Below are 13,978 nucleotides of genomic sequence, written 5' to 3'. Positions count from 1 at the left end.
TGACAGCAGTCTTAGTGAAATGACTAGGGAGGGAGCTGGTACAAAGAAACTACTGTTCCCTAGGGGGCAGGAAATCCAATAAAGGCTTTGTAAAGCGGCTGATGCTCAAGTTCAGTCCTAATATATAAGCAAAGCAGATAGGGAGGGAGAGCATTCCAAGCAGAGGGTACTGCGTAGGCAAAAGCCTGGTAGGTTGACAATTTTCTGGGGTTTGGAGTTACTGGGGCATAGAATAGAGGTGGGTGTAGAAAAGAAAGGTTTGCAGTAAGTCGGGGCTGGGGCCCAAGGGTCTGGGATAAAGTATTTGAATGTTGCCCTTGTATAATAAGGAGTCAGAGAAGGTTTTACGCAGGAACCCAGCAGAATCGGATCTGACCTCTTCTGGCTGCAGGTTGTCCCCTAGCCAAAAATCTTCACCCCCCCCCCCCCCCACTGACTTGCAGAGCAGGACTGGATCCCAAACACATTCCCCTACTCTAAAGGCTGAATCTGAAATGCTGGTGTCCCAAAAGTATTTACTCACACCCTGCAGGGCACAGAAATAAGAGCTGATAGGGATTAAGCATTTACTTCTGCCAGCCCTGGGGTCAGCCTTGGGCACATACTATCTCAGTCCTGTGAGGTTAGTACATTTCTGCCCTATTTTATGGATGAGGACAGTGAACTCAGAGAGGTTTAGAGGATGGCCCAAGGTCACACAGCTACCGGGGAGTAAATCCGGGTCTTGAGCCCAGGCAGGCTGGCTCCATAGCCCCTATGCCTGTCGCTATTCTGAACTGTCTGAGCTGTTTTCTGCCATGGAGTTGGGAAAGTGAACCACCACACTCAGGGCAGTAGCTGGAAGAAGGACTGCCTTTGTCAAGCGCTCTCAGCCTTACATCACAGGCCTGCTTTGGAGAATGTGACTCTCACTATTGTGTTCCCTGTAGGGCTATTGTTGAGGACGGTGCTATTGTCTTCAGCACTTCTCTGCGGTGCCTGTAGAAGGGCCTGTAAGACAAAAGCCTTGAGTTCAACTGGCCCAGGAAACCCAGGCTTCCCTGCAACTCTTAATTTGTTTTCAGCTTTAGAAAGGTGAGACTCTTGAAACTGATTGTTTCTGTTTTTGCTCTGGCCACGAGGAAGCTCAGACCAAATGTACAGGCCAGCTCTGCAAGCCGTACTATGTGTTAACGCAGGTGTTGTGTTCTTTTCCTTCTCACTTATTAACTTTTTTTACTACAGTTTCCTCATTTAAAAAAAGTCCCAGTGTTGCCCCGGCTGGTGTGGCTCAGTGGATTCAGTACCGGCCTGTGAACCAAAAGGTGCCTGGTTTGATTCCCAGTCAGAACACATGCCTGGGTTGTGGGCCGGGTCCCCAGTAAGGGGCATGTGAGAGGCAACCACACACTGATGTTTCTCTCCCTCTTTTTCTCCTCTCTAAAAATAAGTGAATAAAATCTTTAGAAAGAATAGAATAGAATGAAATAAAAACACCAGTGTTTTGTTGCCATCTTTGTTAGTCTCCTCTGATTCATTTTGGCAAGAGGCAAGATTACGAATAAATATAGACACGCATGAAAAATGAACAAATAACAATAATATCATCAGATCAGGGTTTCTCCACCTTGGCACTGTTGATATTTGGAGCTGGACCATTCCTTTTTGTGGGGGGCTGCCTGTGCATCATAGGGTGCTTCACAGCCTCCCTGGTCTCTGCCCACCAGAGTCCAGTACCATCTACTTTCATTGTGACAACCAAAGAGGTCTGTTGTCAATTGTCCCCAGGGGGGCAAACTCACCCCTGGTTAAGAACCTATGTTCCAGCCTGAGCTCCTTATAGGCAGGATGAGAGTGGTTTGACAGCAGCCAGGGACAGATTAACTGGGGATGGGACTTGGCAGGGTGAGAATGGCTAGCTGATGAAAGGTGAACAAACACCCGCACAACACCGCCCCTCCCCAGGCTTCCAGCCCACAGAGCTCTTACCATCTCAATCCTCGCAGCAGCCTCATGGGGTCAGAACTAGATCCTCCCCTCCCAGATAAAGTGTCCAGAGAGGCTAAGCAAGTGGCCTAAGATCACACAGCAAAGGCAACAAGGCAAAGGATGCAAGTGCAGAGCGAGCTCCCTGCCTCTTGCCATGGCTGAGAGGACGGAGAGTAGTCACTGTAAGTCAAGAATGAAGCTGAGACCTGAAGAGTAAATTGGATTTGACTGGCAGGGAAGTCCCAGAGTGCACAGGCTTATAGGGAAGCATTTGAATGGCTTGCTTAAGACCAAGGGACTTCTGAGAGAAGTCCAATGTGTATCTGAATGCTCATAAAAGCATTAATCACAATAATCAAAGGTGGAGACAACTCAAATGTCTATCAACTGATGAATGGAAAAAATGCAGTCTATTCACAGAATGGAATATTATTAGTCAGTCGTAAGAGGAATGAAGTTTGATACATGACACACACTATGACGTGGATGAGCCCTGAAAACACAATAATGCGAAGTGCAAAAAGCCAGATACAAAAGGTCACCCAGGGTAGGGTTCCCTTTACATGCAATACTCTGAAGAGGCAAATCCACAGACAGAGAGTAGATTAGTGGTTGCTTAAGGCCGGGAGAACAGGGGTTTGGGAGGTAATAGCTAAAGGGTGCAGAGTTTCTTTTAAAGACGATGAAAGTGTTATGAAACTAACCGTGATGTGTACACAGCTTCCTTTACACTAAAACCCACTTGAACTGTACACTTTCAATGGGCGAATTGTATGGTATGTGGATGATAGCTCAATAAAGTAGTTAAAAAAAAAAAAAAAGAGAGGGAGCTGGTACTTCCTAGGAAGACAGAGGATTCAGGCTTCAGTGCTGGCTGCATGGCCACGGACCAGTCACCTCCCAGAGCTTCAGTTTCCACGTCTGTAAGTGGGTACATCGCCGGCCCCCTGCCTGCCACTGCAGAGAAGATAAGGAGATGAAACACACAGCCCAGCACCCGTCGCACGCGTGCTCCATAGACGTCAGTCCCTGGACCTTAGGCTCTGAAAGCAGCTCTTTCTACCTGCTTCTCCCTCAGATTCCAGAAGCCCCAAGAATGGCCATTCCAGGAACAGGGCAATTCCTTGAAATCTGAAGACTGTGCAGGCTTTCCTGGTCTGGGAAGGAAACAAAAGCCTTGACTGTTATCCAAGCCCCTGGTCCTAAAATCCTGCCAGCCTTCTTTCCCCGGGGCCCAGAGAGCCCAGCCTCTCATTTACAGTGTAAGACACCAAATGACCTCAGTGACCTGCAAGAGGGTCCTCGTGGACACCACCACCACCTGAGGCCCTCAAATCTGTAGACCCCACTGCTCCTGGTGGCTTTGGGGACCTCAAAAAGGCAAAGAGAAGCTGGCACTGGCCCTGCAAAACCATACAGTCCGGGTGGGATGGGGTGGTGGGGTACCCCACAAAGAAGTGAGTGTGCGAGGAGCTCATCGGTGTACAATGGTCCCTCAGAAACCTGTCCCCGGGGAAAACAGAGGATCTCTATTGACAGGGCCTAAGAAAGAAATGTCTGTATTCTGTTAGGACCTGCCCCCACAGGCTCCAGGCCAAGAATGTGCAGTGCAGCAACTATTATGTTTCTAAAATTATGCCTGGGTAGTGGGGGGGGCGGGCAGGGAGGGTGGCCAGGGTGAGGGGCAGAAACGCCTGTCGCAGGCAGGGGGCAGGAAATCTTTAATCCCGCTCCATGCACCCCAGGCGGCACGCCGGGCAGCGGGAAGGCAGCGCCCCCCTCCAGCAGATGTCAGGTCAACCCCAGGAATCAAAAGCCCTTTTGTGCCCAGCCAGGGCACTCGACCGTTTTTTAAACAGTGCTGGGGTGCCTTCCGAATTGCTCAAATTTTGGGGTCCAGGGAGTTGGGAGTAATGAGACCATGTCTGGTCAGCCCAGTTTGAGGAGTAAATGAGGGAAAGGAAAGTCCTGGTAGTCAAAATCCAGCTGTAAGAACAAGGTTGCTGTGGGCAGGGGTGTCCAACCCACGGCTCATGGGACACGTGCAGCCCAGGACGGTTGTGAGTGCAGACCACACAAAACCATAAATTTACTTTAAAACTTTATGAGATGTTTTGTGATTCCATGTCACAATGTATTGAATGTGTGGCCCAAGACAACTCTTCTCCCAGTGTGGCCCAGAGACGCCAAAAGATTGGATACCCCTGCTAGAGAGCTGTGCGGGTGCGCACCGCACAACGGCAGAGGGCACTCGTCTCAATTACGGGGTCGTCCTGCACAAAACCTGTACCACCACTCAAGGTGGCCCTTGATGGCCTGGGGGAAAACCAGCTGGCTTATGTGGCCAGGGCCTCACTCTTGGCTGGAGCTGGGGGTGTGAGTGAGTAGCCAGCTTGCAAGACCTTGGCGTAGATGTCAGTCCTGAGTGAAGTATTTAGATGCTGCCCCCACAGGTAACTGCATCTACAAGGGGAGGCAGAGAAGGAACAGTCAAGGGGGGAGGAGCCTCCAAATCTGAGGCCGTCCTACCACACAGATTTGGTTGCCAAAAAATATAAGGGCTCCTGATTAAATTTCAATGTCAGATCAACAATGAATAATATCATAGCATAAGTATGTCCCAAATACTGCATGGGATATGCTTACACTAAAGAATTATCTCTTAACCCTGGCTGGCGTAGCTCAGTGGATTGAGCGCGGGCCTGCGAACCAGAGTATTGCGGTTCGATTCCCAGTCAGGGCACATGCCTGGGTTGCAGGCCAGTTCCCAGCAGGGGACTCACGAGAGGCAACCACACATTGATGTTTCTCTCCCACTCTTTCTCCTTCCCTTCCCCTCTCTCTAAAAATAAATAAATAAAATATTTAAAAAAATAAAGAATTATCTGTTTACCTGACATTCAAATTCAAGTAGGTATTCTCTATTTTTATTTGCTAAATCTATCAACCCAAGCCCCAGAGGACATGCCCACAAATACTCCTTCCCACCCTCCACTGCCTGGAAATAGCTATTAAGCCAGCAGCTAATCGGGAGCACGTCCCCCAAGCCTCTTGGCTGCAGCGCAGCAGGCAGAGTGGGAGGTATGACAGCACCCTCCAACCACACGCCTGTCATTGCAGTGGCCTCCTTCCTCCCCTGGGGGCTCTGAAACCGCCACAGGCCTCAGAGTTTTATCCACATGTGGGAGCCCAGCAGGGCCACCTGTTCCCGGGGGAGGCTGAAGACACAGCCATTGAGCCTCAGGATCTCACAGCCCTGCCCACGCCCCGAAACTGGAGAATCTTGTGTAACGCCTGTTTGCTCAACCCAGATCTATGGTCAGGCCTCCTCAGTAAGTAAGACCAGGTGGTTTACTGAGGCAGTGGCTCCTGGGAGCCTTGGTGGCCTTAGGCTCCAGTGTCCTCTCATTCATCCGAGGTGGGATGGGGTGTTTGGCCTGAGAGGGTGGTGCTCTGGCCCCTCCTGGGCTGTCCTGGGCTTTTAGGGGAGGCAGGTAAAGAATGAGGAAGGAAGGGCCTTGGGCAACTCCCAGGTGGTTTCCATGAGAACAACTGGCTGACCTTTTGTGGGGCTACCTGCAGCCAGAGCAAACTGCATGTGACCTGTGGGCGTGCAGCCAACCCTGCTGGCAGGACACGCACATGCACAGGGAACCTGGATGGAAAGTTACCCAAGACTCAGGCAGGCCAGGCCTGGGTCCTGAGCCCCCCGCCCTGCTCAGAACCGGCCGTCATCTCCCCCACTCCTGCTCCCCACTTCTCCATTTGTCTGTGCCCCTGGGAAGGGCAGGTGGGCAGCCAAGGAGAGGCTGGAATGACACGCTTAAGGGATTAGTCCATTCTTCTAGAGTAGAGGCGACTGGGGTCCTGAAGACTTGTGGGTCTCCTTCCCATCACAGGGACAGATTCCTGTTCCCTGGAGAGGGATGGGGGTGCCTGGTCCCTGCAAAAGCTGTCCCGTGTGGGCCACAACTGGAGGCCTGAGGTGTCTTCTCCCGAGGCCCAGCCAGCTGAGTTAATAACTCTAGTTGTTTGTTGCCACTGCTCATGCCTGTGGTCTAGAGAGAGGGAAGGACGCCACTGAGGACAAAGAGACCAGAACTGCTGCGTCACTTGGGGAAACACAAACATAGCCAGATATCAGGTCCCTGGGCCGCTTTTTCCTGATTATCCGGATAATTTGGTCATAACCAGGCTTCAGCCGTCAGATCCTTCTGTTCTGCCTCTTCAGACAGACCACCCCACTATAAGCATAAGTGATTCACATTCTCCCCTGTGACGGGCAACTCCTGGAAGGCAGCGACCCTGCTGACTTAGGCTGGGCTCCTGGCAAAGACCCCAGAGAGAGAGGGCAGTCAGGGAAGGCTTCCAGGAAGAAGCAGCTCTGACCGAAGCCAGGGTTTGTTGAGGGAGGAGCAGGAAGGGCATTGTCACAGGGGGACAGTAGATCAAAGGTGGGGGGCATGCGCAGACTGAACAGGCAGGTAACCCCCGGGCAGTTCAGGCTGGTGCAATTCAGAACACAGTGGGCGGGTGTGAGGGGAGGGGCAGAGAAAAGGCTGAACAGAAAGGGCATCCTGAAAACCAAGCTCTGGACTCAAAGAGCAGACCTCGCCTTGACACATGCTGCCTGATGGTGGATGGCTCCGGGCAAAGCCACGTCACTCACTGAACTGCAGTTTCCCTGTCCCTAGGATGGGAATAACGATAGAGGTGAACATCACCGCTCTGTGGGGCCCTTCCCAGGCCCTGGGATTGCATGTTCCCCATTCACCCGTACATCTCATTCATTCCCACAGCACCACTGGTAAGCAGGTGGCACTGTTACCCCATTGTACGGACAGGGCAGTCAAGGCCCACACAGGTTCAAAAGGACAGCCCGGGTTCCAAGGTGAACAAGCTTTGAACCCTGGTCCAGCAATGCAAGGCCCAGGTTCTGCCTGCTCCACAGAGTTGGTGGGGGAGAGTGGTACCCCTCTGGAACATGGGTGCAGTTCACTTTCGCTCTCCTTTCCTTCCCGGGGTGGCCATAACAAAGTACCACACACCGGATGGCTTGAAACAACAGAAATGTAATTTCTCTCAATTCCGGAGACCAAAAGTCCGAAACAAAGGGATCAGGGGGTTGGTTCCTTCTGAGGGCTCCGAGGAAGAATCTGGCCCGTGGCTTCCTCCCAGCTGCTAGCGTTCAGGACGTGGTGCCCCCGAACACGGCACCTGGACGTAACGAACACCTCGGGCTGGAGGAGTCCGAGAACACAGCAGAAACATGAAGGTGCTCTGACCTCGGCCTCCTGCCCGTCTTCCCTGGAACAGGTGAGTGAAACCCCCACGTGACCGGTACCTTCCCTGCACCCAGAGGAAGTGAGACATTCTCATCGCCAGGGATCCAGAGTTGGGAGCCAATGCATCTGAACGACAGCCTTGTCAGAGTCCCCCTTACCTTCCTAGTTACTTCTTCACCACCTACCACCCCCAGCACCTTGCCCTGCCATTCTTCACAAATGCATTGCTCCTTTGTCTCAAAGGTATCAGAGCTTCCTGCTCCGGTCACTCTTCAGATCCGCATTCCCTGTGAAGGCCCCTGGGAACACGTAAGAGTTCAGTCAGATGTGTGTCCTTTCCGCCCGTCAACCTGTTTTGTCAGTTCCATTTCCGGGGAAGGTCAAGGAAAGCTTTCCTCCCCTACAGGGCAAGCCTGGGAGTTCTGTGGCTTGTGGCTCACGCCCCTCTGCCAACACATGGCCTTCTCTGGGTCTGTGTCCACTCCTCGTCTTACAAGGACACTTGTCATCAGATTTAGGGTTTACCTACATAATCCAAGGCGGTCTCATGTTAGGATTCTTAGATTAACTACATCTGCAACAATCCTTTTTCCAAATAGGGTCCCATTCACAGGTTCTGGGTAGACACATCTTTGAGGGGCTTCGTTCAACCCACTGCACTCATCTCTGGGAAGGAGACTGGTCAGAGAGGACAAGGCCCCATAAGTACTATAAACAGATCAAGACTGGGGAGTTATGCTGAGGGAGGGTTTCTCAGGAAAAGGTTTTCTTCCTGGTGGCTCCTCTGAAGATGCCAGAGGCCCTCCCCTCTTCCTAGGCCACGCAGAACAGGGCGGGAATTGCCAACCAAGCACGGAAGCTGAGAACATGAACTGTACCTGGTCCAGATGCAGCTGCGGCGCTGTGTCCAGCCCACACCACTTTCAAAGACTTAGCCCAGAAAAAGAACGGAGAATCCCTCCTTCACAACTTCTCATGCCGATTACGCGCTGCAATAATGACATTTTGGATAGGTCAGTTTGAAAAGGACTATGCAAATGAAGTTCACCCATTTAGTTGTATGTTTTTAATGGCAGTAAAAGTCCTATGACATAAAGGAACTATTTTAAAGTGAACAATCTGGTGGCATTTAGTGCATTCACTAGGTTGTGCCGCATCACCTTGACCTAGTCCCAAGGCATTGCCGTGGCCCAGGTGGAAACCCGTACCTGTCAGCAGCCGCTCCCCTCTCTCCCAGCCCCTGGCCTCCGCTAAGCTGCCTTCAGTCACTATGGATATTCTGGATATTTCATATCCAGAATAAATAAGTACAACCACACAGCAGTTATCCTTCCACGTCTGGCTTGTTTTACTTAGCATAGGGCTCATCTGTGTTGGAGCATGTATTAGAAATTCAGTCCTCATTAAGGCTCTACAATATTTCTCTGTATGAATAGACCACATTTTGTTTATCTAGTCACATACATTGTTGGACATTCGAGTTGTTTCACCTTTTGGTTATTATCCTTTCTCTGTAAAATGTGCCCACTGGAAAATTTTAAGTCGCCTATGTGGCATACACATTTCAGTTGAATCAGCTCTATCCTAAACAGACGCCAAGGGGCTCAGTGCCCACCAGGTGCCGGGGGGGGGGGGAACCCGGCCCCCACGGCCTCCCGGAGCGCTGTCTGCGAAGGGCCCCGCCCACACCCACCGGAGCCAGATGTGTGGGCCTCCCGCAAAGCTGTTTCTCCAGCACCGGCTCAGCCTCCAGCACAGAGCGGATGCTCAGTAAATGTGCACAGTGGGAGAAGGAAGGAAAGGAGGGAAGAAGGAAAGAAGGAAGGCTTACCCTGGGACTCGGAGGGAAATGAGGCAGGAGAGTCCATGGGGGTGGGATGGTGGGGAAGCAGAGAAAGGGAATTCTGGAAAGAAAAGTGATTCTTGGAGCCCATCATTGCTTTGCTCTGAATGGCCTGGGTGGCAGCGCAGTGGAAAAGTAAAGATGTAGGTGAATAAAAAAGTATACTTGGCCTTTGTTCCAGGTATACTTCTGTTCCTGGCACAGAGCCCCCGAAACCTTTGTAATTTCCTGAGTGATGGGTGTCTTTTGCATGCTGGCTGAGATGCGTCCAGGAGGGTGCAGGCTGGGGGCTGGTCACCAGAAAAACCAACCAAGTGATTAGGGTAGGAAATTTCAGCCCTAGCCCCCGACCTCCAGGGAAGGGAGAGCGGCCAGAGTTCCATCACCGACAGCCAATGATGTAATCAATTGCACCTGTGCAATAAAACCTCAACAGAAAGAAGACCTGAATGATGGAGTTCAGGGGGCTTCCAGATTGACAAATACATCTATACGCCCAGAGGGTCTCACACTTCAACCCCACAGGGGCGGAGACCCCTGTGTCACTCTTCACCTATATCTTTTTATTTATTTATTTTTAGAAAGGGGGAGAGGAAGGGAGAAAGAAAGTAAGAGAAACATCAGTGCATGAGAGATGTTGCCTCTCATGTGTCCCAGCTGGGGCCCTAGTCCACAGCCCAGGCACGTGCCCTGACCAGGACTTGAATTCGTGACTTTTTGGTTCATAGGCTGGCACTCAATCCACTGAGCCACACCATCCAGGACTCTTCACCTGTATCTTTTATAAATAAAAGAAAGTAAAGATGGCACTTTCCAATGTTCTGTAAGCCCTTCTAGTACATTTTCAAACGTGTTCTTGGATGGACAGAAGTGCAGGAAGCCTGGGGACACCATTCACAGCTGGCATCTGAAGTGGGGACAGTCTTGTGGGACTGCACTCCTAACCTGTGGAGTCGGTCTGTGCTAACTCTGGCTAGTGTCAGAGTTGAATTGTAGGATACCCAGAAGGCAACAGGGAATCAGGGAGTGTGTCCGACAGATTTCTCTGGGCTTCTGCTGTGTGGGATGAGTTAACAGCAAGATGGTTTTCTTCCTGGTAATGAACTCAGGTAGTGCCCTTGCTTCCTGGCGGGTGGAGTATTTCTAGGGGCCTGCACAGGCCTGTCTTGAGAATGGATGGGAAGATGCAGGGCTGGGAGCCTGGCACCACAGTGGGCTCAGGGGAAGACATTCCACATGGTATTATCAGCTGAAAGCTCGTGTCCCAGCAGCCCTAAATATCACGTGAACAATGGGGCACTTTACTCTGTGGGGGAGAGGCTGCCAACTCAGCCCCCATCAGAGGCCAGGCCAGCAACAGAAATAGGAGAAGTGAGCAGGGTATGATTCTAACAACAGGACTTTGTTAGCTAATATTTCACTTTCTTACTTTTGAAGATGATGTGGGCAGAGGACATTTCTATTCTGCAAGAAAATCAGCAGATAAGAATAATGATACGAGGAACTAAAGCTCAGCCTCCTGTCAAGGAGACAGATAAGAGGGAGTGGTGGGGACTGTGGCAAACTGGACAGCAAGGCCCCATAGGCACTGTCACGGTCCTACCCACATGCCTTTGGCAGCTGCCATTCTAGCACGTGTCAACAGTGTGAATGGTGACTCCTCATCTGTGACTTTCTACCTTTTTCTCTAGGTCAAACTGGCAGTGCCAGGAAATTAAAACCCCAGATGTAGCCCTCCACAAACGATGGACAGAAATCGCAGGGAAATACTCCAGTTCTCTTGCCCCTCGGGCAGTAGACTCTGAGGCGTATTCAATGCAGTCTCCCACAGATCCCCAGGGGGACTGAGCCCCAGCTGCCCGCGGCAGGAATTGCTCATGGACAGTCAGTCAATACTGTGCGCTGGCCCCTCCCGTCCCTGCCCCTCTCTCCCATCTCCCACCTGTGCTTCCTGGGATTTCCCCTCCCTACTAAACTTCTTGCACTTAGATCATCCGGGTCTCAGTCAGCGGAACTGCTTCTCGGGCAACCAAAACTAAGATAAGGGACCAACTTCTCCTTAGCTGCAGCCAGTTTTTGCTGATGGAAAGGCATGTCCAGTATTGCAAGGCCTGCCAATTTTTTTAAGGAAACCAGAATGCAGAGTTTCCTATGAAACCTTCTGAGTTTTCATTGTTAGCTCAAATCAAATAAGATAAAACAGAATAAGACAAGAGGAAAAAACCATGTCTGCAGGCCCACTCTGGTCCTGGACAGACCGGCCAGTCAGAGCTGTTGGGAGCAGGGGCAGGGGCACAGAAAGCTGTAAGCCCTGGGACTCGTCAGAGGAGTACTTGGGCAACCCACTCAGCTGGCCTGGGTGGGGACAGGCGGAGGAGGCCCCGTGGTGGGCCAGACTGCATGGCTATTTATGGGCCCCCAGCTGGACGCATCTGGAGGGCCTGGCGTGGCCACCCGTGGACCAGCAATAGTCCCAGAGTAAACAATCGGCCTGAATGCTTTTCAAACATGCAGACCGGAGCCGCCTGCAGCCACCCTGGCCCACAGGGTGGGGTGAAATCCCAGGGCTCCTCCATCCGCCTGACATCCAAACCCTGGCCCAGGAAAAACAAACTGGGAGGGTGGCGAGGCCAGAATGCCTGAGGAGGAGGCAGAGGCAGTCGTGAGAGAGCCACTTCCAGACCCCGCACTTGTGAACTTCTTTTTAATTCCGTGCAGATGGAGGAGGCTGTCTTTACAGATTTCCATCTCCCTATACCGCCCTCCCCATCCCCTGCTCCTCTTGCAGAGAAAACAAAAAGGGTGTCTCCTGAGATTCTTTCTGTACCATTTCACATGGGTATTTAAAGGCATCACTTTTCTGCTGCCTTTTCAGAATTTAGATTTGGAATATAGGGTGTCAAGAGTATAAGTGGGTGATGTAAAATTTTGGTTCTGTGTGTTTGCTGTCCTACAACCAGCCAAACCCATCTGCACCTGTTCTAAAGTGTTTAATGCAGTTATTAGATTTTAATTTGGAACTATAGAGGGGGTGAACAGAAATTCCTGAGAGCCGACTTTTAATAGGCTATCTATGAGCCACATATTTCATACATTGTTAGCTCATTAAATTGACCTCATGGCCCAAATAGGTGCACAGAACTGTATTATTAAGATATCTTCTGGTTGCAAGGGACAGAAACCTACATCAGAAGGAATTTATTGGCTTACATAATTGGAAAATTCATGGTAAGGACTTCAGGCATGGATGGATACAGGAGCTCAAATGCTATCATCAGGAATTTCTTTCTTCATCTATTTGCTCTGCTCTCCTCTTTAACCATTTCATTCTCAGGCAGACCCTTATCTTATGGTTGAAAACACAGTTCCCAGCTTCCAATTAGTCTAGCAACCCCAGTAGAAAAAGAACACTTCTTTCCTAAAAGTTTTGGCCCAAATCCCATGACTGAATCTCACTGGTTCAGCTTGGGTCACATGCCCATCCTTCAACCAATCACTATGGTTAGGGTGATAGAATTCCTGACCACATGTTCACCCCTGGAGTTTGGGAGGGTCAGGTCCGCTGAAACACATGTGGGGACAGGGAGTTACAGTACCCAGGATTTGTGCTGGACACTCGGCATTCAAAAATACCAGATGCCTACCACAGTGAAGCATCTGAGCAGGAGATGACCCCCGTGGCATCTGCAGGGCTGTCGTGAACATCACACAAGTTGTGCACTGCACATCTCTAAGGAATTCCATTTACATTTGCTATCATTGCACAGTAAGCGTCTTGTGACTTAAAAAAAAAAAAACTATTGAAAAACATAGCCACAGTATTTTGTAGCTTTTACCATCAAGAATCTATGTCCTTTCTCTGCAAATTTGGGCTGGTCTTGTGACTGGCTTTGCTCAACAGAACGCAGTGGAAATGACATTGCAAATTCTAAGGCTGGGCCTTAGGAGGCCAGATTTCCACTTTTACCCTCTGGGACTGCTGCCTGAAGCCAGCATGTGAGGAAGGGAATAGGCTGTAGGGGGATGAGAAGCCACCTGAGGGACCGCCAAGGTGCCCCAGCTGCCTAGCACTGAGCTGAAGGACCCGAGGAGGTGGGACAAACTTCTGAAGTGAACTATTCAAGCTGGGTTTAACTCACTTAAGCTGGAAAGTCAGTTTCTCAGAACCACTTCCCCATGTGGTTCCAGGTTAGAGTCGGCCAAAAGAGGAACATGCACGAGTTTGGGAGGGTGAGAGCTAAACAGTGGATGAAACTATGTAAAGGTCAATGTGGTTAATGCAGTAGTGACAGTGTCTCCTGGGATGGCCTCCTAAACAAACCATGGGTACCCAAGCTGTCCTTGTTCGAGAGTCTGCTTCTGGGAGAACTGAACCTAAGACAGGCTTTCCAGGGGACCCCAAGTATCCCTGTGTCGGGTGCTGAAGGAGCCCAGTGACAGCTCCAAACAGGAAGAGATAAAACTTTTCTTTTAATCATTCATTCATTCATTCATTCATTCAACAAACAATCAACGAGGTCCTGCTATGTGCCGGCACTGGGGATAAAAAGAGTCCAGATCTCAGACTCGGCCAAGCTGCTGCTCACCCCCGCCTGAAACAGGGGCAAGTCACCCAACCTCCCAGAGCTTCACCGAACACTCCCAGGGGTCCTCTGGGGCATGAAATGTCATGGTTCCCATTTTTCAGATGATGAAACAGAGGTGCCAAGAGGTTGAGTGACTTGCCCAAGGTCACACAACCAGTCAGTGGCATGCTAGAGCCAGGATTCAAACCCAGGAGTCGAATCCGGTTCCCACATTCTTAGCCACTTCCTCAGGAGTTTGGGGCTGATCAAAGAAAGTCTCAGAATTTAAAAAAAGATTTCATTATTTATTTTTTAGA

Source organism: Artibeus jamaicensis, unplaced genomic scaffold, assembly GCF_021234435.1.
Source record: "Artibeus jamaicensis isolate MK-2021 breed Jamaican fruit bat unplaced genomic scaffold, CSHL_Jam_final contig_729, whole genome shotgun sequence".
Lineage (NCBI taxonomy): Eukaryota > Metazoa > Chordata > Mammalia > Chiroptera > Phyllostomidae > Artibeus > Artibeus jamaicensis.
The sequence above is the reverse complement of the archived record's forward strand: the minus strand, read 5'-3'. Positions refer to the sequence as shown.